Here is a 24,305-nt window from a genome sequence, read left to right as displayed (position 1 = left end):
CAGCGATGGCTGACAAAGGAAGTCAGGAAATGTATGAAAGAAAACGAGAGAACTTATAAAGTGGCCAAGAGCAGTGGGAAATCAGAAGATAGGGAAGGCTACACAAACAAACAGAGGATAACAAAGAGAGTAATAAGAAAGGAGAGGATCAAATATGAAGGTAAGCTAGCCAGTACTATTAGAAATGATAGTAAAAATTTCTTTCAATACATAAGAAACAAACGACAGACAAAAGTAGACATTGGGCCACTTCAAACTGATGCTGGAAGCCTAGTGATGGGAGATAAGGAAATAGCAGCAGAACTTAACAAGTACTTTGCGTCAGTTTTAACAGTGGAAGACATGAGTAATATCCCAACAATTAAAGGGAGTCAGGAGGCTGAGTTGAGTATGGTTGTCATTACAAAAGAGATAGTGCTAGAAAAGCTAAAAAGTCTTAAAATTGATAAATCTCCTGGCCCCGATGGGATACATACTAGAGTTCTAAGAGAGGTGGCTGAGGAAATAGCGGAGGCATTGGTTGAGATCTTTCAAGAGTCACTGGAGTCAGGGAAAGTCCTGGATGATTGGAAGATCGCTGTTGTAACCCATTGTTCAAGAAAGGATCAAGACAAAAGATGGAAAATTATAGGCCAATTAGCCTAACCTCGGTTGTTGGTAAAATTCTAGAATCCATCATTAAGGATGAGGTTTCTAAATTCTTCGAAGAGCAGAGTCTAATTAGAACACGTCAACATGGATTTAGTAAGGGGAGGTCATGCCTGACAAACCTGTTGGTATTCTTTGAAGAGGTGACAAGTAGGTTAGACCAGGGAAACCCAGTGGATGTGGTCTATCTAGAATTCCATAAGGCCTTTGATAAGGTGCCACACGGGAGGCTGCTGAGCAAGGTGAGGGCCCATGTTGTTTGAGGTGAGCTACTGGGATGGATTGAGGATTGGCTGTCTGACAAAAAGCAGAGAGTTGGGATAAAAGGTTCTTTTTCAGAATGGCAGCCGGTGACGAGCGGTGTCCCGCAGGCTTCAGTGTTGGGGCCATGGCTGTTTGCATTATATATTAATGATCTGGATGAAGGGACTGGGGAAATTCTAGCAAAGTTTGCTGATGATACGAAGTTAGGTGGACAGGCAGGTAGTACTGAGGAAGTGGGGAGGCTGCAGAAGGATCTAGACAGTTTGGGAGAGTGGTCCATGAAATGGCTGATGGACTTCAACGTGAACAAATGCGAGGTCTTGCACTTTGGCAAAAAGAATAAAAGCACAGACTACTTTCTAAACAGTGAGAAAATTCGTAAATCCAAAGTACAAAGGGATCTGGGAGTGCTAGTCGAGGATTTTCCAAAGGGCAACATGCAGGTTGAGTCCGTGATTAAGAAAGCGAATGCAATGTTGTCACTTATCTCAAGAGGTTTGGAATATAAAAGCACCGTTGTGCTACTGAGACTTTATAAAGCTCTGGTTAGGCCCCATTTGGAGTGCTGTGTCCAGTTTTGGTCCCCACACCTCAGGAAGGATATACTGGCACTGGAACGTGTCCAGCGGAGATTCACACGGATGATCCCTGGAATGGTAGGTCTAACATATGAGGAACGGCTGAGGATCCTGGGATTGTATTCATTGGAGTTTAGAAGATTAAGGGGAGACTTAATAGAGACGTACAAGATAATACATGGCTTGGAAAGGGTGGATGCTAGGAAATTGTTTCCATTAGGTGAGGAGACTAGGACTCGTGGACACAGCCTTAGAATTAGAGGGGGTAAATTCAGAACAGAAAGGCGGAGACATTTCTTCAGCCAGAGAGTGGTGGCCTGTGGAATTCATTGCCACAGAGTGCAGTGGAGGCCGGGACTCTAAATGTCTTCAAGGCAGAGATTGATAGATTCTTGTTGTCTCGAGGAATTAAGGGCTACGGGGAGAATGCAGGTAAGTGGAGTTGAAATGCCCATCAGCCATGTTTGAATGGCGGAGTGGACTCGATGGGCCGAATGGCCTTACTTCCACTCCTATGTCTTATGGTCTTATGGGAAGTTTTAATTACACTCTGTGCGGTTCGTAAGTCTGAATTAGAAACTCTTAATCCTGGGTTTGCAGCAGATGGGAAAATGGCTGCGGCCCTCAGGCGGTGATAGGTCCTGGGATATAGCCGCCATCTTTATTGGGGGCAAGGTACAGTGAGGCGCATGTACATGTCCCCTTCCTAGGATTTTGGGGGTGGGGGGGAGGCGTACAGCTTGAAGAGAGGCATTTACACATCAAACACATACCAAGTAAAAAGTATGTCTTTATATTCTTACTGTACTGACTGTGAGTTTTGTTTTGTGAATTCATTTCATAGGATATTAAATCAGAATAATTGAGGCTGGGATCTCAAAATCAAGTTTTTACAGTTAATGGAGTCATCAGGATCTGAATATCATTGTCATTTAACTGTGGAAGGAGAACAGTTTGTCTGTTCTGTTTGTGGGAAGATATCTTCAATATTTTTGTTAAGCAGGAAGATGCACAAATTCGTGGTTGGATCACCCTTTGGGTGTATGCTCTGTTCTGGGCCCTGCAGCTGAGGAAGGAGATATTGGCCTGAGAGGGAGCACAGATTTATCCAAATTATACCTCGTTCTCTTTGTAAGAACTCTCAGATTTAGACCCAATCACCCACTTCATGATGTTAACCTGTAAACTTCATATTTTCAATTACCTGCAAACTTCCCATTAAAAATCCTTTTGGACTCAAATTCCAGTACCTTTTCAGGTGGGCTGTTCCAGGCTCTGACAACTGTCTGTTCATTCAGAAACTGCTGAGGTCCATGTTGACTCTGGGGTTACAAAGGGCTGAATTGAAAGGTGAGGTGCTGTCCCTGAGCTCCCATTGAGATGCATTGGAACAGTACAGGAGGCTGAGGGCAGTGTAGGTGTGACCAGACAATGAAAATGACAGGGCTGCACGATGAGGGCTGCTTGGCTCAATGAGAGTGTTCTGGAGTTGTGTGTAAACAGACTGATGTGCGACAGGGAGAAGGTGAAGCTGAAACTCAGTTTTAGTTCAGGCCGTTCAGAAATTCACATGGTCCCAATGTGAACAGCCAGTTTTTAAGTGATACGTGTGGAGTATTTGTTAACAGTTTTTAAAGTACTTTTCCTGAGGGCAGTTGAGAGTTAACCACATTGCTATGGGTCTGGAGTCACATGTAGGCCAGACCAGGTGAGGATGACCGTTTCCTTCCCTACAGGACATTAGTGAACCAGATGGGTTTTCTAACAATCAACAATAGTTTCATGGTCATCATTCGCCTTTTCATTCTAGATTGTATTGAATTTCGATGCTGCCATCAGCCATGTTGGGATTCTATCCCTAATCCTCAGAACACTGTACATATCACTCATCTGGCAGGCATACCATTAAGCCATTGCCTCCCTTTTTAGCAATGTCTCAAAGGAAGTTTCATCTTTCTACGTGTACAATCAGAGATAAAATACTGCAACGTCCATGTGTCAGCCTCTCCAAAAGGTCAATCAACAGAAATTTTTTTGGGGGCAAAATATTTCACTTTTTTGGGGGGTGGTTTATTACACAAAAATGAATCCAAATAAAAATTTTATGCCACGGACATGTAATTTCTGAAGCCGGAGGGGGATTACAGAGACAGGGAGGGTTGTGGGGCCAGAGGGGGATTGTTGTCCAAACATCACTGTAGTGTACATGAACTGCAGCATTTCAGGGAGGCGGTTAACCACCACTTTCTCCAAGACAAGTAAAGGTGGCCAATAAATACTGGTCTGGGCAGCAAAGGCAACCCCCAGTGAATAAAACCAAGCAGTGACCTCTCTGAGCTGACTTGCTGTGAAGTTAAAAACCTCTCTGGAAATGGAGTGGGCAGAGAAGAGAAACAGAGACATTTCACAGTTGTTCTCAGAGTTACCTCACCCTTGGAAGTACTCAGAGCCGGGGATCAGCTCAGTGAGTTTCAGTTTCTTCAAATATAAATTTTAGTCTGTTTTATTTTATTAAATCTACAATCGTGAGTCAGGTGAGGATTTCTTTTTAATGTCTTACGGTCTCTTGATTAAATGTTTAAGATATGAAACGTAAGCAATAAGTTATTCTCTGGCAGTATTTTTCGAGCAGTAAGACTGTGCCTTTGTCTTGGTCTGTAGATTGTTAAGGTGGAGAGATGGTCTGTTGTAGAGTGGCGTGCTGTTTCTGTCGGATGTGGGAGATTAGGGAGAGTTTCAATGATCCTGATGATTGTCTGCAGGAAGTGTGATTGCAAATCTTATTGGAACGCATGGATTGGTGGAGGAGTGATGAAAGGCAGTGAGGAATTGACAGGAGCCCGTGGGGGGTGGGGGGGGGGTGATAGGTGGCAGTCTCAGGATTGCAGGATACTCCACAAAGTCAGGTAGATGGGTAACCACCAGAAAAGCTAGGAGGGGTAGGTCGGTACTGCTGGAGCTGTCTCCTGTGGCTGTTTTGGAAAATGTAGGTGGTAATAGACTTTCAGGGGAATGTAGCACTGACAGCCAAGTTACTGGTACTGAGAATGGCTTCGAACACAATGTGAGGTATATCCAGTTCCACACGATCGATGGTGATAGGGGACTCCCTAGTCAGGGGCACAGTCGGCCATTTCTGCAGCTGACAGTGAGACATCAGAATGGGGTGGTGCTGCCCTGGTGCCAGTGTCAAGGATGTCTCACAGAGGGAGCAGAATATTCTCAAAAGGGAAAATAACCAGTGGGAGGACATTGTACATTGATACCAATCGCATAGGAAGGGGAAAGCATGGGGTCCTGAAAAGCAGCGAAATTTGCTAGTGCCACTCGGGAGGCATTAAACCAGTGAGGGAGTCGGGGTAATCCTAAAGAGATAGTAAGAAAAGAGGTGAGTCTGAGGCTGGTACTGTTCACCAGTCAGACTGTCAAGGCAGGCAAGAGCAAGTCACAGAATGAGGTGTGACGGACCAGTTGCACGGCATTTATTTCAGTGCAAGAGACCTGGCAGGTCAGGCAGGTGGGCTCGGGGTATGGTTTTGAACATGACAGCAATTACAGAGGCATCACTCAGGGATGGACAGGACTAACAGCTTAATGTTCCAGGGTACAGATGCTATAGCAAGGATAGAAAGGGGGCAACAGAGCAGGGAGAGAGGTGTTTTTAATTAGGGATAACATTATGGCTGAGCTTCGGGAGGATGTTCCTGGGAGTACATCAGGCAAGTTATTTGTTTGGTACTGAGAAATAAAAAAGGGATGACCATCTTCCTGGGATTGTATTATAGACACTCTCCCATTAGTCGGCGGGGAATTGAGACACAATTTTACCAGGAGACCTCAGTTATATGTAAGAATAATATGGATGCAATGATAAGTGGTTTTAACTTTACCAACATGGCCTCGGAGTGCTGTAGTGTTAAGGGCTTGGATGGAAAGGTATTGGTTTAGTGTGTACGAGAACATTTCAGATTCAGTTTGTAAGTTGTACCTACTAGAGAAGGAACAAAACCTGACCTGTTTTCTTTATTTATTCACAGGATGAGGCTGTCACTGGCTCAGCCAGCATTTATTGCTGCGTTTACCCAGAGGGCAGTTAAGAGTCAACCACGTTGCTTATAGGTCTGGAGTCCCATGCAGACCAGACCAGGTAAGGATGGCATTTTCCTTCCCTAAAGGTCATTCTTGAACCACATTGGTTTTTCCAACAATTGACAATGGATTCCTTGTCGTCACGAGATTTTTTTTCAGATATTTATTGAATTCACGTTCCAAAATCTGCCAAGATGGGATTCAAACCCGGGTCCCCAGAACGTTATCTGGGTCTCTGGATTAACTGTCTAGCGATAATTTCACTCCATCATCAGGACATGAGGCAGGGTGAGTGACTGAGGTATCAGTGGGGCAGCACATCAGCACCAAAGATCCCACAGTATTGTGGCTCAGTGGTGAGCGCTGCTTCCTCAGCACCAGGGACATGGGTTTGATTCCAGCCTCAGGCGACTGTCTGTGTTCAAGTTGGCACATTCTCCCCAGTGTTTGTGAGGGTTTCCTTCGGGTGTTCCAGTTTTCCCCCACAGTCCAAAGATGTGTAGGTTAGTTGGATAAACCATGTTAAATTTCCCATAGTGTCTAGATGCTGTATATGAGATTTTGGGATGTGCAGGCAAATCTCTGCCTGATGTGAAAAGATCCTTTTGGGGTCTTGGACAGAGGTCAGACGGAGGTGTGGCCGCACGTTTTACATTCCCGTGGCGGCAAGGGACGGTCAAGGGTGTGGAGCATGGGTTGGTGGGAGGGTGTGGACCGAACATGCGAGGTGCAGAGGGAATGGTCTCTGCGGAACGCAGATAGGGGTGGAGAGGGAAATATGTCTCTGGTGGTAGGGTCTGACTTTAGGTAGCAGAAATAACCAAGGTGAATGCGCTGTATCTGGAGATTAGTGGGGTGGAAGGTGAAGACCGCAGGGTTATATTCTTTATTGTGGCTGGAGGGGTGGGGTAAAGGCGGAGGTGCGTGAAGTGGAGGGTATGTGTTGGAGGGCATTGTTGATCAAGTCAGAGGAAAATTACGCTCCTTGAAGTCGGCCTTTCTGGGATGTCCTGGAGTAGAATCCAAAGAGATTAAACAAATATATCACTGACAAAAGATTAACTGGACCAGAGAATAGGACCCCTTAAAGGTCAACAAGGCTGTCTATGGAACCACGGGGTGCAAAAGATATGCAAATATTTCACGTCATTTTTACTGGAGAAGTATATGGAAGCTCAAGAGTTTGGAGAAATAAACAGTGATAACTTGAAAAGTGTCCATGTTACAGAGGAGGTGGTACTGGATGTCTTAAATCGCATCAAGGTGGATAAAGCCCTGGAACCTGATCAGGTGTATTCTGGAACTTTCTGGAAATCTAGGGAAGTGATTGTTGGGCCTCTCCTGAGGTATTTGTATCGTTGATCGCGACAGGTGAGGTGCCATTATTTTAAAAACGTGGTAAGGAGAGGCCATGGAACAAGAGAACAGTGAGCCTGACGTAAATGGCAGGCAAGTTGTTGGAAGGGATTCTGAGGGACAGGATATCCATCTATTTGGAAAGGTAAGGAATGACAGGAAGAGTCAAGTGGCTTTCTTCATGCACAATTGTGTTTCACTAACTTGAGTGAGTGTTTTGAAGTGACAAAGAAAATTGATTAAGCCAGGCGATAAACGTTGTTTATATGGACATTCAACAAGGTTCCACAAAGCAGACTGGTTCGCAGGGTTAGATAACATGGAATGAAGGGAGAGCAAGCCATTACAAAACTGCCTTGAAGGTAGGAGACAGAGGATGATGATGGAGGGTGGCTTTGCGGACTGGAGGCCTGTGAGCAGCAGTGTGCTCCAAGAATGGATATTGGACCCTTAAATAAATGACTTGGATGTGAATATATGAGGTATGGTCAGTAGGTTTACAGAAGACACCAAAATTGGAGGTGTAGTGGACAGTGAAGAAGGTTAGTTCAGAATACCACAGGATCTTGATCAGATGGGCCATTGGAGCAAGGAATGGCAGACGGAGTTCAATTTAGATAAATGTAGCTGTTGTATTTTGGAAAGGCAAATCAGGGCAGGACTTATACACTTCATGGTAAAGTCCTGGGGAAGGTTGCTGAACAAAGGGACCTTGGAATGCAGGTTCATAGTTCCTTGAAAGTAGAGTCACAGGTAGGCGAGGTAGTAAATGCAGCATTCCGTACGCACCCCGTTATTGGTCAATGCATTGAATGCAGTTGTTGTAACGTCATATTGTGGCTGTACAGGGCACTGATTACACCTCTTCTGGAATTCTGTTTTCAGTTCCAATCTCCCTGTTCTTGGAATAATGTTGAGAAACTTGAAAGGGTTCAGAAAACTTTTGCAGGGACTTTGCCAGGATTGGACGGTTTGAGCTATTGGGAAAGGCTGAATAGGCTGGGAATATTTTCCCTGGAGGGTTGGACACTGAGTGGTGATCTTATAAAATCATGAAGAGCATGTATAAGGTGAGCAGTCAGGGACTTTTTCCCAAGTTCGGTGGGTCCAAAACTAGAGGGTACAGGCGTAAGGGGAGAGGGAAAAGATTTAAAAGGGATCTAAAGGGCATCTTGTTCATGTTGAGGTCATTGCGTGTATGGAATGAACTGCCAGAGGAAGGGGTGGAGGCTAGAACAATAACAGCATTTAAAAGGCATCTGTTTGGGTACATGAAGAGGAAGGTTTTAGAGGGATAAGGGTGAACCGCTGGCAAATGGTACTCCATTAACCCTCTCTGTTATTGGTCAATGCATTGAATACAGAAGCTGGGGCGCCATATTGTGGCTGGACAGGACGTTGATTTAGCCACTTCTGGAATTCTGTTTTCAGTTTGAATTTCCCTGTTCTGGGGAGGATGTTGTGAAACTTGAAAAGGTTTGGACAAGATTTACAAAAACTTTGCCAGGATTGGAGGATATGGTCTACAGGGAGAGGCTCAATCGGCTGGGGCTATTTTCTCTGGAGAGTCAAAGACTGAGAGGTGACTTCATGGAGATTTATAAAATCCCGAGGGGTGTGAATAAGGTGAGCAGCCGGGGTCCTATTTCCTCAGGTTAGGTGGGTCCACAACTCGAGCACCTGGGTTTAAGTTGAGAGGGCAAAGATTTAAAAGGGATCTAAGTGGCAACGTTTTCAAGCTGAGTGTGGTGTGTGTATGGGAGGGGCTACCAGATGAAGTAGTGGAGGCTGATAAAATCACAACATTTAAAAGGCTTCCAATTGGGTACATGAGTAGGAAGGGTTTTGATGGATACAGGCCAATAGCTGACAAATGAGAATCCATTTTTTAGGATTCCTTGTTGGCACGGACGAATTGGACCGAAGGTCTGTTTATTTGATCATCTTAAATTAAGATGCATTCCTCTCTTTTGTGGAGAGCTAGCTGAAGCACAGATAAATATCCTTGGAGCTGAGAAGGTGAAGCAGTGATTTCTATCTGGTGCAGATTTGGTTCCAAGGTCTTGAATTTGCAGAGAGAGAGGAATTGTTAACACTGTCATAATTTTTAGTAACTACTTTCAAGTAATTGGCAAATAATACAAGGTGAAAATATGAACAGTATTTTACTCAGTAAGTTCTGAGCATCTGGAACAGTCTGAACGACTCAGATTCAGCAGGTATTCTGAAACAGACATAGAATTTTACTTTTTAAGGAAAGATTTGGGCGGCTGTGGGCACATGGGAGGGGACTTGGGACAGACTTGCAGCATCTCCAGCAGGAGAGAGTACAGCCCCAATGGGTTGAATAGCCCCCAGCCCCTGTGCTCTGTGATACTGCCCCATTCACTGTGAATGATGAAGCTCATCCCAGGGCAGAGAGAGGGAATAGCCCTCCACTCTCATCACAATGGGGTGCGGCTGATTGACGGCAGCTCCAGACTAATGGGAGGAGAATCTGTGTGTTCCTGCAGCCAATGGGAGTGAATGAGGGGTGTGGCCAGCAAGACAACACCTGTCCATGAGCTGTGCAGGTGCAGTGTCACTGTTTGGGGTTGGAAGAGACAGCAGAGACTGGGACAGAGGCTGTGGGACCTGAATTACAAACTCCCGGTAAATTAAAACCAAAAGAACTGCGGAAGATGTAAATCAGAAACAACGGGATTGTTGTAAAGGAATTCATTCTCGATCATGAATTGTAATCCATTGGCATTGTCACGTCGGTTCCAGCGCCATGGGGAAATATTGGAAAAATGATGATTGCAATGTAGTTTTCAGTTATTAAACTGTAAAAAGTGCAGAACAATTTACAAGGATGTTGCCAGGGCTCAGGGGTCTGAGTTATAGGGAGAGGTTGGACAAGTGAGGATTTTATGTTTTGAGCAGAGGAAACAGAGAGGTGTTCTTTTCTAGAAGTGTATAAGACCATGAGAGGCATGGATAAGGTGAATGCACTCAGTCTTTTTCAAGGATTGGACGGCTTGATTGGATCAGTTTAAGGTTAGAGGAGAAAGAATAAAAGGGAAGCTGAGGGGCATCTGTTTTACACAGAGGGTGGTATGTATATGGCATGAGCTGGCAGTGGAAGTGGTTCAGGCAGGAACACTCACAACAGGTAAACGTCATTTGGACAAATACATGGATAGGAAAGGGTCAGAAGCAAATGGGCCAAATGCAGGGAAATGGGGTTAGCGTGGATGGACATTCTGGTCGGCATGGGCCAGTTTGGGCCAAAGGGCCTGACTCTGCTGTAGGATTCTATGACTCTTAAGTGCATTTTTCTATTTCTCCCACTAACTCTGTTGGTATCCTGGGATGTATTCCATCAGGGCAATGAGACTTGTTTACCTTTAACTCCATTAGCTTGCCCAGCTCTAACTCTTTCACGATAATGGTTATTATCTAGGTCCTCACCTTCCTCAGTCTCCTTATCAATTACTGGCATGTTCTTCGTATCCTCCACTGTGAAGACTGACTGCTGTGTGCTCATATTCCTGAACCCTGCAGGATAGGAATAACTAGGCACAGAACTCTGAGAGGTCTTCTTTGAGTCTTTATTGATGAGACATGGCAGTTACCTGGATAGTGTACCTGCAGAACACCTTCAGGCAGCATCAGAAACTCCCCGCCTGACAAATGTACAGCTCCCATTCTTATACCTTTGTGGTTTGGGACCTTGAATAGAGACTGTCTCTCAGTATTATCTCCATGGCAACGGCAGTTAGAAAGTCTAGTTCAGTTCAGCACTTTGTGGTTAAACCACACACCCCCACCCCCCACGCCCCCGTGGCTCCCGCAAGTATCTGACAGGTGCTTCAGTTTCAGTGGGGTATCTATCAGGATTCTGATGTGGGGGATCCGGTGGTGGGGTGGACAAAGTTTAAAAACCACACAACACCAGGTTATAGTCCAACAGGATTATTTGGAAGTACAAGCTTTTGGAGTGTGCTGTGATTTTTAATTTGATCAGGATTATCTCTATGGTAACAGTTACGTGCTTCAACAATTACAGAGGCCATATGTTCCCCACACAATACGTTCCCCTCTAGCAGTGTAAACTGCTATTCTGGCCCTGGGGATAGTTACTCATCGCTTTTCTCCACAATCCCATCCAGTTTTCTGTTGATCTTTAAAGTTTTCCTAATCTCCTTGGTCTTTGCCAGTTTGTATTCATTCTATTTCAGTTTGATAGACTCTCTTATTTCCTGAGCCACCCACGGCAGATTATCCCTTTTCCTACAGTCCTTCCTTTTCCCTGATATATACTTTTGCTGAGAATTTCAAAAAATTGCTTTGATATTCCTGCACTGTCCGTCAACTTTCCCACCATAAAGTCTTTGTTTCCAGTCTACATTAGCCAACTCCTGCCTCATCCTATTGTAGTCTCCTTTTGTTTAAGCACTGGATCTTGGGAGTGGATCTAATCTTCCAGCTTTCCATCTGTGTTCTAAGTTCAACCAGACTTATCAGGAGTCTTTTATCAGATTACGAGGTGAGACGATGTTTCCTGGGTGTTTTGGTTTTCATTGTCAGAGACCTTGGCTTTGTAATAAAGTACAGGATAGATATTCACAACAGAGTATTCTGGACACTGTGAATGTACGACACAATCTAAAACCACAAATCACGGTCTCCCTTCAGTTTAAAATTGCAAAATCATTATCTACCACACGCTTCCTCACTATCTAAGATTGGAATGCTAATCCACCTGACTATCTGACATTTTCCAAAAATCTCCTTTGGTGAAGGTGGTGAGTTTTGTATTCAGCTTTTCAGTTATTACCGTAAGAAGATAAGCACTGGGCACAGGAGAACCAGCCCCACCATGTAATACAGTGATGATTGAGCTCACATCGGTCTCAGCTGGATTTTCCTGTCTGCTCTCTCTCTCACCCTTCAACTCATTGCAAATTCAACATCTGTATCTCTTCATTACATTGGCTCATTGTCCTGGCATCCACCGCATTTTGAATAGGGAATTCCACAGATTCACAACACATTGAGACAAGTACATTCTTCCTCATGAGAATAGAATAGAGTCCCTATAGTGCAGAAACAGGGTATTCATCCATCGATTCCACACCAACCCTATGATGAGCATCCCATTCAGACCCAATCGTTCCCTGAAACATTGCATTTCCCATGGCTAATTGTCTAACCGGCACGTGAATGGACACTATCAGCAATTTAGCATGGGCAATCCACCTAACCTGTACATCTTTGGACTGTGTGAGGAAACTGGAGAACTGCACAAAACCATGCAAACATGGGGAGAATGTGTGAACTCCACACAGTCGCCTAAGGTCCCTGATGCTGTGAGGCAGCAGTGCTAGCCACTGAGCCACCTCGGCTTAAAACCTACTGCACCTTATTAACCTCCCTATCCCCCAATTGGCTGAATCTATGTTCCTTACGTCATAAATCAGGTTGTCTAAGTGGATGTCTCAGTAAATCCCAATGACAGTCCACATGTCCCATGTGTCTGAATGGGGATCCGATACACAACATCCTCCATCCCACACATTTCATTCACATTCCAGAGACAGGTCTCCAGTGGCTGCATGAGGACTGCAACTCCCAAATTCCGAAGCAGGAACCACACGTCTGTGGGGAAACCTGGCACTGCACAAGTACAGAATGTGGGTGAGTTTTGGAGCATGTGCTTTGGGGTAACTAGTGGAAACTATTTCACACTGTCTGGAGGAGGAACGTATTTGCTTGTAGTATGATCTGTTGGAGGGTCAAAGTGTCACCACACCCACATGGGACCAAGTTCCATCCCCAACTTGTCATAACACTGGAATCTACCAGTGAGAAACAAAGAAGGATGTGACCCATTCTCCCAGACTGAAGGTTCCTCTTCTGTCCAGGATCTGCCACATCCCTTTTTGTTTCCTTTTGTTTCATTCTGCTGTTACATTATTGACTTGCAGCAACTGAAGGGAAAGGAAGTGAACCCAGAAAGGGTGCAGAGTCTAACCAGGGACGGGAAGTGGTGGCATAGACCTGTTTATCAACAACTCCATGAGAATGGGGAGGGTGTACATTAGGGGGTAGGAGAGTCAGAATGGTGGGAGAGAGTAAGTGGGCTGGAGGGTTACAGCTTTGGGGGAAGAAAGGGGAAAAAGATATTCCAGAGAAACTAGAACTGTCTGCTCTGAATTTCTAATCTGTGCATATTCCTTTACACAGGGTGCTAGATGGTGAAGATTTGCAGATTGAAATCTCAACATCATTTGCCGATCATGATAAAGTTAACCAGAATTTGAAGAACCAAAGATGGAGAATCATTCGGCCAAAATCCTGCAACACTATCCTCACGGCATTGTCGGTATATCTGCGCCAAATGGACTGTGAATGGTTCAAGACAGCAGCTCTCTACCATCTTCTCAAGGGTAACGAGAGATGGGGAATAAATGCTGGCTGAGCCAGTGATGCCCATATCCTGGAAATGGGTTCTATCTCTAGTTGCTGAAACCCAATTGATGTTCCTGCAGGATGGAGAGGGAGGCTGAGTGCGTCCTCCAGTAGGCAGCACCATCACATTACCACTGCCTACACCCACACAGTAACACAGCAACATCACTGGAACAAAAGGCAGTGAAGCCAAAGGAGGACTTAGATATAGTTCTTCAAGGTAACGTCATGAAAGGGGATTGGAACACAGCAGGAACAGGAGACTGAGCTGGATGGTCAGCTGTTTCCCATTGAATGGTGGAGCAGGATTGAAAGGCTGAATGGCCTCCTGCTGCTATCTCCCAGGTATGTATGGAGCCCGGGTAGGAAGAAGTGGGCAGGGATTCTCTAAGAGATTGCACCTCCACAACAGTTTTCAGTGAGGGATGGTTTGATGGATTTTATTTAACATTTGTCTTTAACACAAGGTTTGTGAATTTGGTTTTAAAATATTGTAGCTATTTATTCCGCAATAAATAAAACTAAAAGAAATGAAACTAACAGTTTTTAAAAATTTCAAATGCCCTGTAAAACAAAATCCTGTCTATTCCTGGACACCATCTCTTTCCAGTTACTCAAACTCCAGGGAAATATTCCCTCCCTGTCTGAACCTTTGGTTTGATTTAACTGCTTTTCAGTTCTCGTTCTGTGAGCTGTGAAGTGTTCTTTTTCCCCCCATTTCTCCTACCCAGAAGTGTTATCTCACACAGCTGAGCAACCTTCCCACGTTCATCATTACGCCATTTTGGGTTTTGTTAATATATAATCACCAGCAGTAAACCACTCGTGTAACCAATTGAATATTAACAAACAAAGCCCATTACGGGCAAAGCAAACCATTACAAATGAAAGTGGGAAGGGACCAAATCAAAGTAGAGTTAGGGGTGAGGGGGCAGCAGTGGAGATAAAGCACTGTATCCCCTGCGTTGCCCACCTCTATCTAAAGGCATCGAGAGCATTGATCCATACCACCTGCTCCTCTCCAAGGACTCCCTGCTTTATCCTCAATCATAGAATGGAATCCCAACTGTGTGGGAGGAGAGTATTGGCCCATCAAACCCCACCAACCATCCAAAGATCATCCCACCTGGAGCACTCTTAGCCTTGTAACACTGCATTTCCCATGGCTGATCCACTGAGTCTGCACAATTATGGAGACTGTGGGCAAGTCCACACCGACCCGCGGAAGCGCAACCCACCCATACCCCTACATTTACCCCTTACCTAACACTACGGGCACACACAGAAACACAAAAGGCAGCATGTGTACCTGAGTTGACTGAACCTGAACTTAGGAAAATGTGACAACAATCACAACTAGTTCGAATTACAGAATCCCTTAGGAGCACAAAGAGACTATTCTGTCCATTGAGTCTGCAATGATCTGCTGTCCCACCCTACCTCCATAACCCCACATTTAGCATGGCTAACCCAACCCACCAACCTACACACTACAGGCCATATGAGCACGGCCAATCCATCAAACTGGCACATCTGTGGGAGAGTCACATATTATGTCTAAGTGCTCAGGATTGTGGATGAAGGCTTACAAATACTTGACTCTGACGCAATCCTCTTTTTTTCCCAAAATAAAATCTGGGGGAAACTGCAGCCAGAAAGATTTCCGATTATCTCATGAGGAAGAGAATTCAAAACTCGTGCCCCTGACCCAGGGTGCGCAGTGAAGTCACAGAGGTCTGGGAACCATCAGAAATGTAACAAGTTGTGAGCAAGGTGGGAGTGAGACAAGGACAAAAAGATAGTCTGTCACACGGGGGAAGGCAGGAGAGATTAAATTGCAGAAATGGTAGTCCCTCAAGGCCATGGGGAATGGAGTTAGGGCTGGGAAAGAAACCAGGAAACAAGGTGAGCAGCTGTCAAAGAAATACATTGAAAAAACAGATTATAACAACATAGAGGGCAGAGTACACAGTCTGAAATTGTTGCTCTCATTGGTGAGTGCAGAACACTGTAAAGCCTGGGTCATTCTATTACAGCCAACATCTGCAGGATAGGCCAAGTGGCCTCGATCTGTGCTGTAACTTTCTAATAAATTTATTCTGACATTTGGAATTCAGGTCAGATGATGATCATAAATTCTCAAATTGGACTTAAGTTTAATATTCTGGAGAAATGTTAAATCAATCACAATGATCCCATTCTGCAGACTTTAGTCCACTGCCCCGCATGTTCCAGCATCTCAGTTACATCCATGTCCTTTTATTCTAATGTGATGCTGGTTACTGCCTCTGCCACCCCATCAATGAGTTCCTGCTCCCCACCATCTCCGAGTGAAATGAATTCTCCCCTCCCCTTCTTTCTGCGAATTAGTTTCAATCTAAATCCTCCAGTTTCTGACCTCTCAGTTAATGAATAGCTCCTTCCTATCCACTCGATCTGGATTCCTCAGCATTTTATCACTTCAATTAAATCTTAGCTCATCCTCCTTGGAAATCATCCACAGCCTATCCAACCTTTCTTCAGAGCAGAAATTTTCCAATTGTAGAAACATTCTGATCAATCTCCTCTGTACCCTCTCTGGTGTGATCACATCAAACCTGGAATGTGGGGATCAGAAGTGTGTGCAGTACTTTAACTGCAGTCAAACGAGTGTTCCTGACATTTCCCGTGTCACCTCCGTGTTCTTGCGGTTGTCGCTCAGACAAGAAGTGTCCTGGTTTTCCCACATGAAACTGGATGTGCACTCCATGGGGCTGGGATTCCCTCTCATGTGTTTATTTGTTAACTAATCCTAAATTAACTTCAGTATTAAACAAGACTATCAGCTCCCCACCAATCAACTTCTTCCATTATACTCAAGTCAACTTACTTTTTAAAATCTCTTTAAAATTATTACTATCTAAACACAACAGGCTTTAATTTGCTGATCAAGTATTCAGATGTCTCCACTGTTACAATCACTTGAAGATTATCTTTACCTTCAGCTACATTTGGTGAATTGAACACGGATTGTAAATATATGAATATCAAACGGACTTGAGTTTTATGATAATTAATCCAGTCTGACATTCTTGTTGGTTTATATCTTGAAGAGAACTGTCCTCAGAACTCCAGCTGTGCTCTGACTTCATTCACAACTGGATGTGGCTGGACTGCAGATCTTAGATCTGATCTGTTGTTTCCCGGATTGTTTTGCCTGTCTATCACTTGCTGCTTATGCTGTTTGGAACACAAGTAATCCTCTTTGGGAACTTCATCAGGTTAACACCACATTTCTTGGTATTCATGCTGCTGTTACTGGCATGCTCTCCTGAATTCTCTCAGTTAAACGAGGATTGATCCTCAGGTTTGATGGTAAGAGGTAAGTTGGGGGCATGCGGGGCTGTGATTCTGTAAGTTTTGTTGGAGTACAATTCTACTGTTGTTGGAAGGAAAGAGCTAAACTCTTGCACTGTAAGCCGTATATACAAGAAGCTACATGCAGTATCCTGAACACTGATAGGCCAAGACATGAAATACGAGCATCACAGTACAATGATGCAGGATCACAACTGCAGCAAGGGGAGATTAAGATCCAACTTGACATAGGAGTCGGGAAAGAAGCAGCTGATCAGATTGTCTCATTCATAGTCACAAAGAGACTCTGTGAGATTATTGTACTGTTGGAGTGAGGATGGAGGAGGTCGGGGAGATGGAGAGCCCTTCAAAAGAAACTAATCTGCCTGAGAGTTATGAGATCGATTTGATTGCCGTGCATTTAATAGAAAGCTAATTGAAACTGTTTTTATCCTCAAAAGATAACAAGACAATAGAAACAAACCCCAGAATACATGGTTCAGAGATGGATGTCAATAGCCCATCAACATCCAACTCCTGCAATTATTCAGCAAACGTATGTGTGATTACCCTGTTCTGATGAACCAGAAAATCGCTGTTCACTCTGTGCAGATGGACAGTGATATGGGGAAGTACTGGCCGAGTGGTATTGTCACTAGACAGTTAATCCAAAGCACCAGATAGTGTTCTGGAGACCTGCGTTCAAAGTGTTGCAGCACTTGGGGGAATTTGAATTTAATAAAAAAAACTCTGGAATTTAAGAGTCGAATGATGACCATTAATCGATTGTCAGAAAAACCCATCTGGTTCAGTAATGCCCTTTCAGGAAGGAAGCTGCCATCCTTACCTGGTCTGGCCTACATTGTGACTTCAGACCCACAGAAATGTGGTCGACTCTTACCTGCCCTCTGGGCAATTAGGGATGGGCAGTAAATGCGGCCGGGCCAGCAACACCCTCATCCTGTGAAGGAATAAAGGAAAATAAAAGTCTCTACCCAGTGTGAATCTGTACATGTTCAACGATGTTGTGAACATTTCCAAAAGTAAGTTCTCTATCTGCAAAACTTTATGACCTGCCAAAACCATTGTTCATTACTTGGTGTGAACAAGAGAAAAGAACTCCTTCAACTTGTGGTTATGAGTAAATTCACTGGTGTCGCAGCAGAATGGATGCCTGAGTGAATCCCTTCCACCTCCCCCACACACAGCGCAGGTGAACAGCTTCTCCCCAGCCTGACTGGTTTGGCCAGTTTCCAGGTGGGATGGGTAAAGAATTCCCATCTGGCATTCCCCACATTTCCAGAGTCGATCCCTAGTGTGGCTGCACTGGTGTTTTGCCATTTCAGATAAATGCTGGCAGACGGTTACACACACCGTTACGCCGCCACCCCCCACCAACCCCCCCCCCCCCCCCCCAAATCCCCCACGACCCCCAGAATCCAGTATAAAGCAGTTAACATTATCTCTTGCTGTGGAGGGACAGCCTGTATTGGTCTGAGTAGGAACACTGAGCAGATTTACCTTAATGAAAATTTAATCGGTGATCAAAGCAAGTTAAGCAAGTCCAAATAAAATGCATTTAAGCACAGAAAGAAGCCCATCAAATCCAGGCTGGCTCTCTGTCACAGATTCCAACATTCTCATTTCCCATCCGTCCCCCAGACTCTGCGATTTTATTTCCTTCAGATCTGATTTAAATATTTTTATCAATCATTGATCTTCTCTACTTGCACCACCATAATAGGCAGCATGTTCTGCATATTTCCAGCCAATACAGTCAGCAGAGACACTTACTCATCTCCCACTGTCTCAAAACCTCATATCTGATCTTAATTCTTGTGCCATCCCCTATCGAATACAGATATTTTTGTCTGCTATATCTAGGTCTGTTATAATCTTATACAGCTCTATCAAAAATATATTTAACTTGTTTATTTCAAAGAAAATAGCAATCTCTTCAAATCAATCCAGTGACTGCATTTTCTTCATCAGTGAACCACTCCAGTAAGTCTGTACTCCACACCCTGAAGATCACTCATATCCTTCCTTGTTAATGTCTGTTTTGTTCCACAAATCCAGACGACACAAGTTTTCTGTACAACAGCAGTAGCTTTATTATTGGACAGCTGGCAAGAGTTTCAAAGCATCTCTAAAGAAGCCGAGTGTCTACTTGTACAGACTCATCTTCACGAATCTCTGCCTTACCCACAGAGACAGTATATTTAATAAGAATTAGACAAAGGCATATCAGTCACATGGGCGATTGTCATTACCTAGTTTAAAGCTTGTAATTATGAATTTACAAAGCTTGATGAATGGCAATGTCCTGTGATAATAGAACAGAGAACATAGAACATAGAAGAATACAGCGCAGTACAGGCCCTTCGGCCCTCGATGTTGCGCCGATCAAAGCCCACCTAACCTACACTATCCCACTATCCTCCATATACCTATCCAATGCCCGCTTAAATAACCATAAAGAGGGAGAGTCCACCACTGCTACTGGCAGGGCATTCCATGAACTTACGACTCGCTGAGTGAAGAACCTACCCCTAACATCAGTCCTATATCTACCCCCCCCCTTAATTTAAAGCTATGCCCCCTTGTAATAGCTGACTCCATACGTGGAAAAAGGTTCTAACTGTCAACCCTATCTAACCCCCTAATCATCTTGTACACCTCTATCAAGTCACCCCTAAACCTTCTTTTCTCCAATGAAAAAAACCCCAAGTGCCTCAGCCTTTCCTCATAGGATCTTCCTACCATACCAGGCAACATCCTGGTAAACTTCCTCTGCACCCGTTCCAGTGCCTCCACATCCTTCCTATAGTATGGCGACCATAACTGCACACAATATTCCAGATGCGGCCGCACCAAAGTCTTATGCAACTGCAGCATGACCTCAGGACTCCGGAACTCAATTCCTCTACCAATAAAAGCCAGTACGCCATATGCCTTCTTCACTGCACTATTTACCTGGGTGGCAACTTTCAGAGATCTGTGTACATGGACACCAAGATCCCTCTGCTCTTCCACACTACCAAGTATCCGACCATTAGCCCAGTACCCCATCTTTTTGTTACTCTTACCAAAGTGAATCACCTCACACTTAGCTACGTTGAACTCCATTTGCCACCTTTCTGCCCAGCTCTGCAGCTTCTCTATATCCCGCTGTAACCTGCCACATCCTTCCTCACTTTCTACAACTCCTCCGACTTTCGTATCATCCGCAAACTTGCTCACACAACCTTCTAACCCTTCCTCCAGGTCATTTATAAAAATGACAAACAGCAATGGTCCCAAAACAGATCCTTGCGGAACACCGCTAGTGACGGCACTCCAAGATGAACCTTTGCCATCAACTACTACCCTCTGTCTTCTTCCAGCCAGCCAATTCCTAATCCAAACCTCCAACTCACCCTCAATGCCATATCTCTATATTTTCTGCAGTAGCCTACCATGGGGGACCTTATCAAACGCCTTACTAAAATCCATATATACCACATCTACCGCTTTCCCCTCATCTACCTCCTTAGTCACCTTCTCAAAGAATTCAATAAGGTTTGTGAGGCACGACCTGCCCTTCACAAAACCATGTTGACTATCCTTGATCACATTATTCTTATCCAGATGTGCATAAATCCTATCCCTTAGAATTCTCTCTAAGACTTTGCCCACAACAGAAGTGAGACTCACTGGCCTATAGTTACTAGGATTATCCCTACTCCCCTTCTTGAACAAGGGAACCACGTTTGCTAGCCTCCAGTCCTCTGGCACTACTCCTGTAGACAAAGAGGACACAAAAATCAAGACCAATGGCTCTGCAATCTCCTCCCTTGCTTCCCAGAGAATCCTAGGAGAAATGCCATCAGGCCCAGGGGACCTATCTATTTTCACCCTTGCCAGAATTTCCAACACCTCTTCTCTACATATCTCAAAGCCATCCATTCTACTTATTTATGCCTCAGTATTCATATCGACAACAATGTCCTGTTCCTGAGTGAATACTGACGAAAAGTATTCATTCAGTGCCTCCCCAATCTCTTCAGCCTCCACACGCAACTTCCCATTACTATCCTTGATTGGACCTATTCCTAACCTCGTCATTCTTTTATTCCTAACATACCTAGAGAAAGCCTTAGGGTTTTCCCTAATCCTACCAACTAAGGACCTTTCATGTCCCCTCCTTGCTGCTCTTAGCTCTCTCTTCAGGTCCTTCCAGGCTACCTTATAACTCTCAATAGCCCCTATTGAACCTTCACGCCTCATCTTTACAAAGCCCGCCCTCTTCCATTTAACAATGGATTCCAATTCCTTATTAAACCACGGCTCCCTCACATGACCCTTTCCTCCCTGCCTGATAGGTACGTACTTATCAAGGACACTCAATAGTTGCTCCTTGAACAAGTTACACATATCAATTACGCTCTTGCCTTGGAATCTACTTTTCCAATCCACACATCCTAAGTCATGCCTCACCGCATCATAATTTCCCTGCCCCCAGCTATAAATCTTGCCCTGTAGTACACACTTATCCCTCTCCATCACTAGAGTAAAAATCACCGAATTGTGGTCACTGTCCCCAAAGTGCTCACCTACCTCTAATTCTAATACCTGGCCTGGTTTGTTACCCAGAACCAAATCCAGTATGGCCTCCCCTCTTGTTGGCTTATCTACATATTGTGTCAGGAAACTCTCCTGCACACAATGGACAAACACTGACCCATCTAACGAACTTGAGCTATAGCTTTCCCAATCAATATCAGGAAAGTTAAAGTCCCCCATAACAACCACCCTATTACTGTCACTCTTCTCCTGAATCATCTTCGCAATCCTTTCTTCAACGATTCTAGGACTATTAGGAGGCCTGTAAAAGACTCCTAACAGGGTGACCTCACCTCTCCTATTCCTAACCTCAACCCAAACTACCTCAGATGGCAAATCTTCGTCCATCGTCCTTTCCACTGCTGTAATACTATCTTTGACAAGCAAAGCCACAGACCCCCCCCTTTTACCCCCACCTCTGACCCTACTAAAACATTTAAACCCTGGAACCTGCAACAGCCAATCCTGTCCCTGATCTAGCCATGTCTCCGTAATAGCCACAACATCGAAGTCCCAGGTCCCAACCCACGCTGCAAGTTCACCTACCTTATTTCGTATACTTCTGGCATTAAAGTATACACACTTCAAGCCACTATTCTGTTTACAGGCACCCTCCTTTAAGATTGATGCCATATTCCTAACCTCCCTACACTCCAGGTCCTGCACCCTAAAGCTACAGTCTGGGTTCCCATGCCCCTGCAGAGTTAGTTTAACCCCCCCCCCAAGAGCACTAGCAAACCTCCCCCCAAGGATACTGGTGCCCCTCAGGCTCAGGTGCAGACCATCCTGTTTATAGAGGTCCCACCTTCCCCAGAAAGAACCCCAGTTATCCAAGTACCGAAATCCCTCCCTCCTGCACCATCCCTGTAGCCACGCATTTAACTGTTTTCTCTCCCTATTCCTCGACTCTCTATCACGTGGCACGGGTAACAAACCAGAGACAACAATGTGTGATGGATTACAGAAACTGATTATCGTATTGTCCATGATTATGTGTTGACGGGAAGAGATTAAGGCAGAAGGGTTCTTCTTTCAGTAAATGGGGGATTCACTTACCTATGCTCATATGGAGGGGAAGTAAGACAATGGGAGCAGGAGGCAGTTTTACAGGGCTGTGCCCAGGGCTCTCCGTCTTGTCTGGAAAGGGCAAATTGCTCTATCTGGGATTATGGTGGAATCCACATGTGTGGCTCCAAGAGGTTCTGTTTTGAAGATACGATCTGCCTCACCCCTACTGAGGTGTTCAGTCTGTATTGGAAGAGTACAGGCCTTGTACTCTTACAATACGGCATGAAGACCTTTGGCAGGAGAATGTTTAACCCTTGAGTCGCCAATGCATCCTGAAAGAGAAGCAAAGTATGGCACAGGTCCCTCTGTGGTATTTTAACTTCCTCATCCTGACTAGGAATCTGTTGACCACAATTGGTTGCAATGATTGACTGTGACCTAACGAGAACTTTGTCAATGGTCAGCATCTTTTCCATGAGTTTGTTATCATTCCCTCCATTAATGAAGCCCAGCATCCTATACGTTTACTCAAAACACTTTATGTTCTCTCTCCTTTTAGGATTTGTACACATTGTCCCGCATTCCTGCTGTCCTGCTCTCTATGTCTGTGCCAATCAAATATATATTCCCTTTCTACATTGCTTCTCTCAAAATGCATCAACTTACTGTGTGTTCTAAAGAAGAGATATTATACTCAAAATATTATCTCTCGCTCCACACATTCTCCCCCCTGAAAAACAGAACAGTACAGCACCGGACTAATCAGCCCTCCATGTCTGTGTAGATCATGATGCCATTCCAAACTGGTTCCATCTGCCTGTATATTGTCCATATCCCTGCCAACCCAGGCCTGCTTATCTGTCTGTCCAAATGCCTCTTAAACATTGTGATTGTTTCTGCTTTTACCATCGCTCAGGCAAGTACATTCTAGTCACTGACCACCTCCTGCAGAAGAAACTTGTCTGACACAACTCCCTTTTAACTTGCACAGATGTTGTTGAAAATGCTCAGCAGGCCATGCAGCATCTGTGAAGAAAAATCCGTTAATGTTTCGGGTCCGGTCCCCCTTGCTCAGAAATGTTAACTAATTTCTCTTCACAGATGCTGCTAGAACTGCTGAGCTTTTTCAGAAACTTCTGTTTTTCTTTCTGGTTTACAACATCTGCTGTTCTTTCGGTTTTCATTTCCTTTCAACTTGCCCCCTCTCCCCTTAAATCTATGGCCTGTGGAATTGGTAATTTCCACTTGGAAAAAGATTCAGATTATTCACTCTGTCTGTGCCTCTCGGATCAGTCCACAGCCACTGACTTTCCAAAGACAACAATCCAAGATTTTCCAACCTCTCCCAATCCAGGCAACATCCTGGTAAACCCATTTCCACCCTCTCCAAAGCCTCCACATCCTCCTTATAATGCGGTGCCCAACACAGCCCACAATCCCCCAAAGGGGGGCCTAATGACAGTTTTATAGTCTGTCCCCTGACAGAAGAAGGCAAGCCTGCCATCCACCTCCTTCACCACAGTCAGGGAGCTGTGAACTTGCAACTGAAGATCCCTCTGTATATCACTGCTGCTCAGGGCATTACCTTTTAGTGTATACATTCCTCTTACAATGAGCCGCCCAAAACGCATCACGTCACACTTGTCTGAATTAAAATCTATCTGCAATTTCTCCGCATAACCTTCCAACTAATATCGTCCTTGATGTTTCCTTTGAGAACATTCTTCACAATTCACAACTTCTTCACTTTGTGCCATCTACAAACTTGCTAATTAAATTGTTTACATTTTCAGGCTAATCATTTCTATGTATTACAAAGGACAGATGTCCCAGCTCTGACCCTTGTGGAAAAGAGGCACTGGTCACAGACCTCCAGCCAGCAACATACCCCTGCACAACTGTTACTGGGAGAAATATCAAAGAGGAGCCTTGAGTTCTGTGCTGAGCACCACGACCAATGTTTAT

The sequence above is a fragment of the Chiloscyllium punctatum genome, chromosome 6 (assembly GCF_047496795.1).
Source record: "Chiloscyllium punctatum isolate Juve2018m chromosome 6, sChiPun1.3, whole genome shotgun sequence".
Lineage (NCBI taxonomy): Eukaryota > Metazoa > Chordata > Chondrichthyes > Orectolobiformes > Hemiscylliidae > Chiloscyllium > Chiloscyllium punctatum.
The sequence above is the reverse complement of the archived record's forward strand: the minus strand, read 5'-3'. Positions refer to the sequence as shown.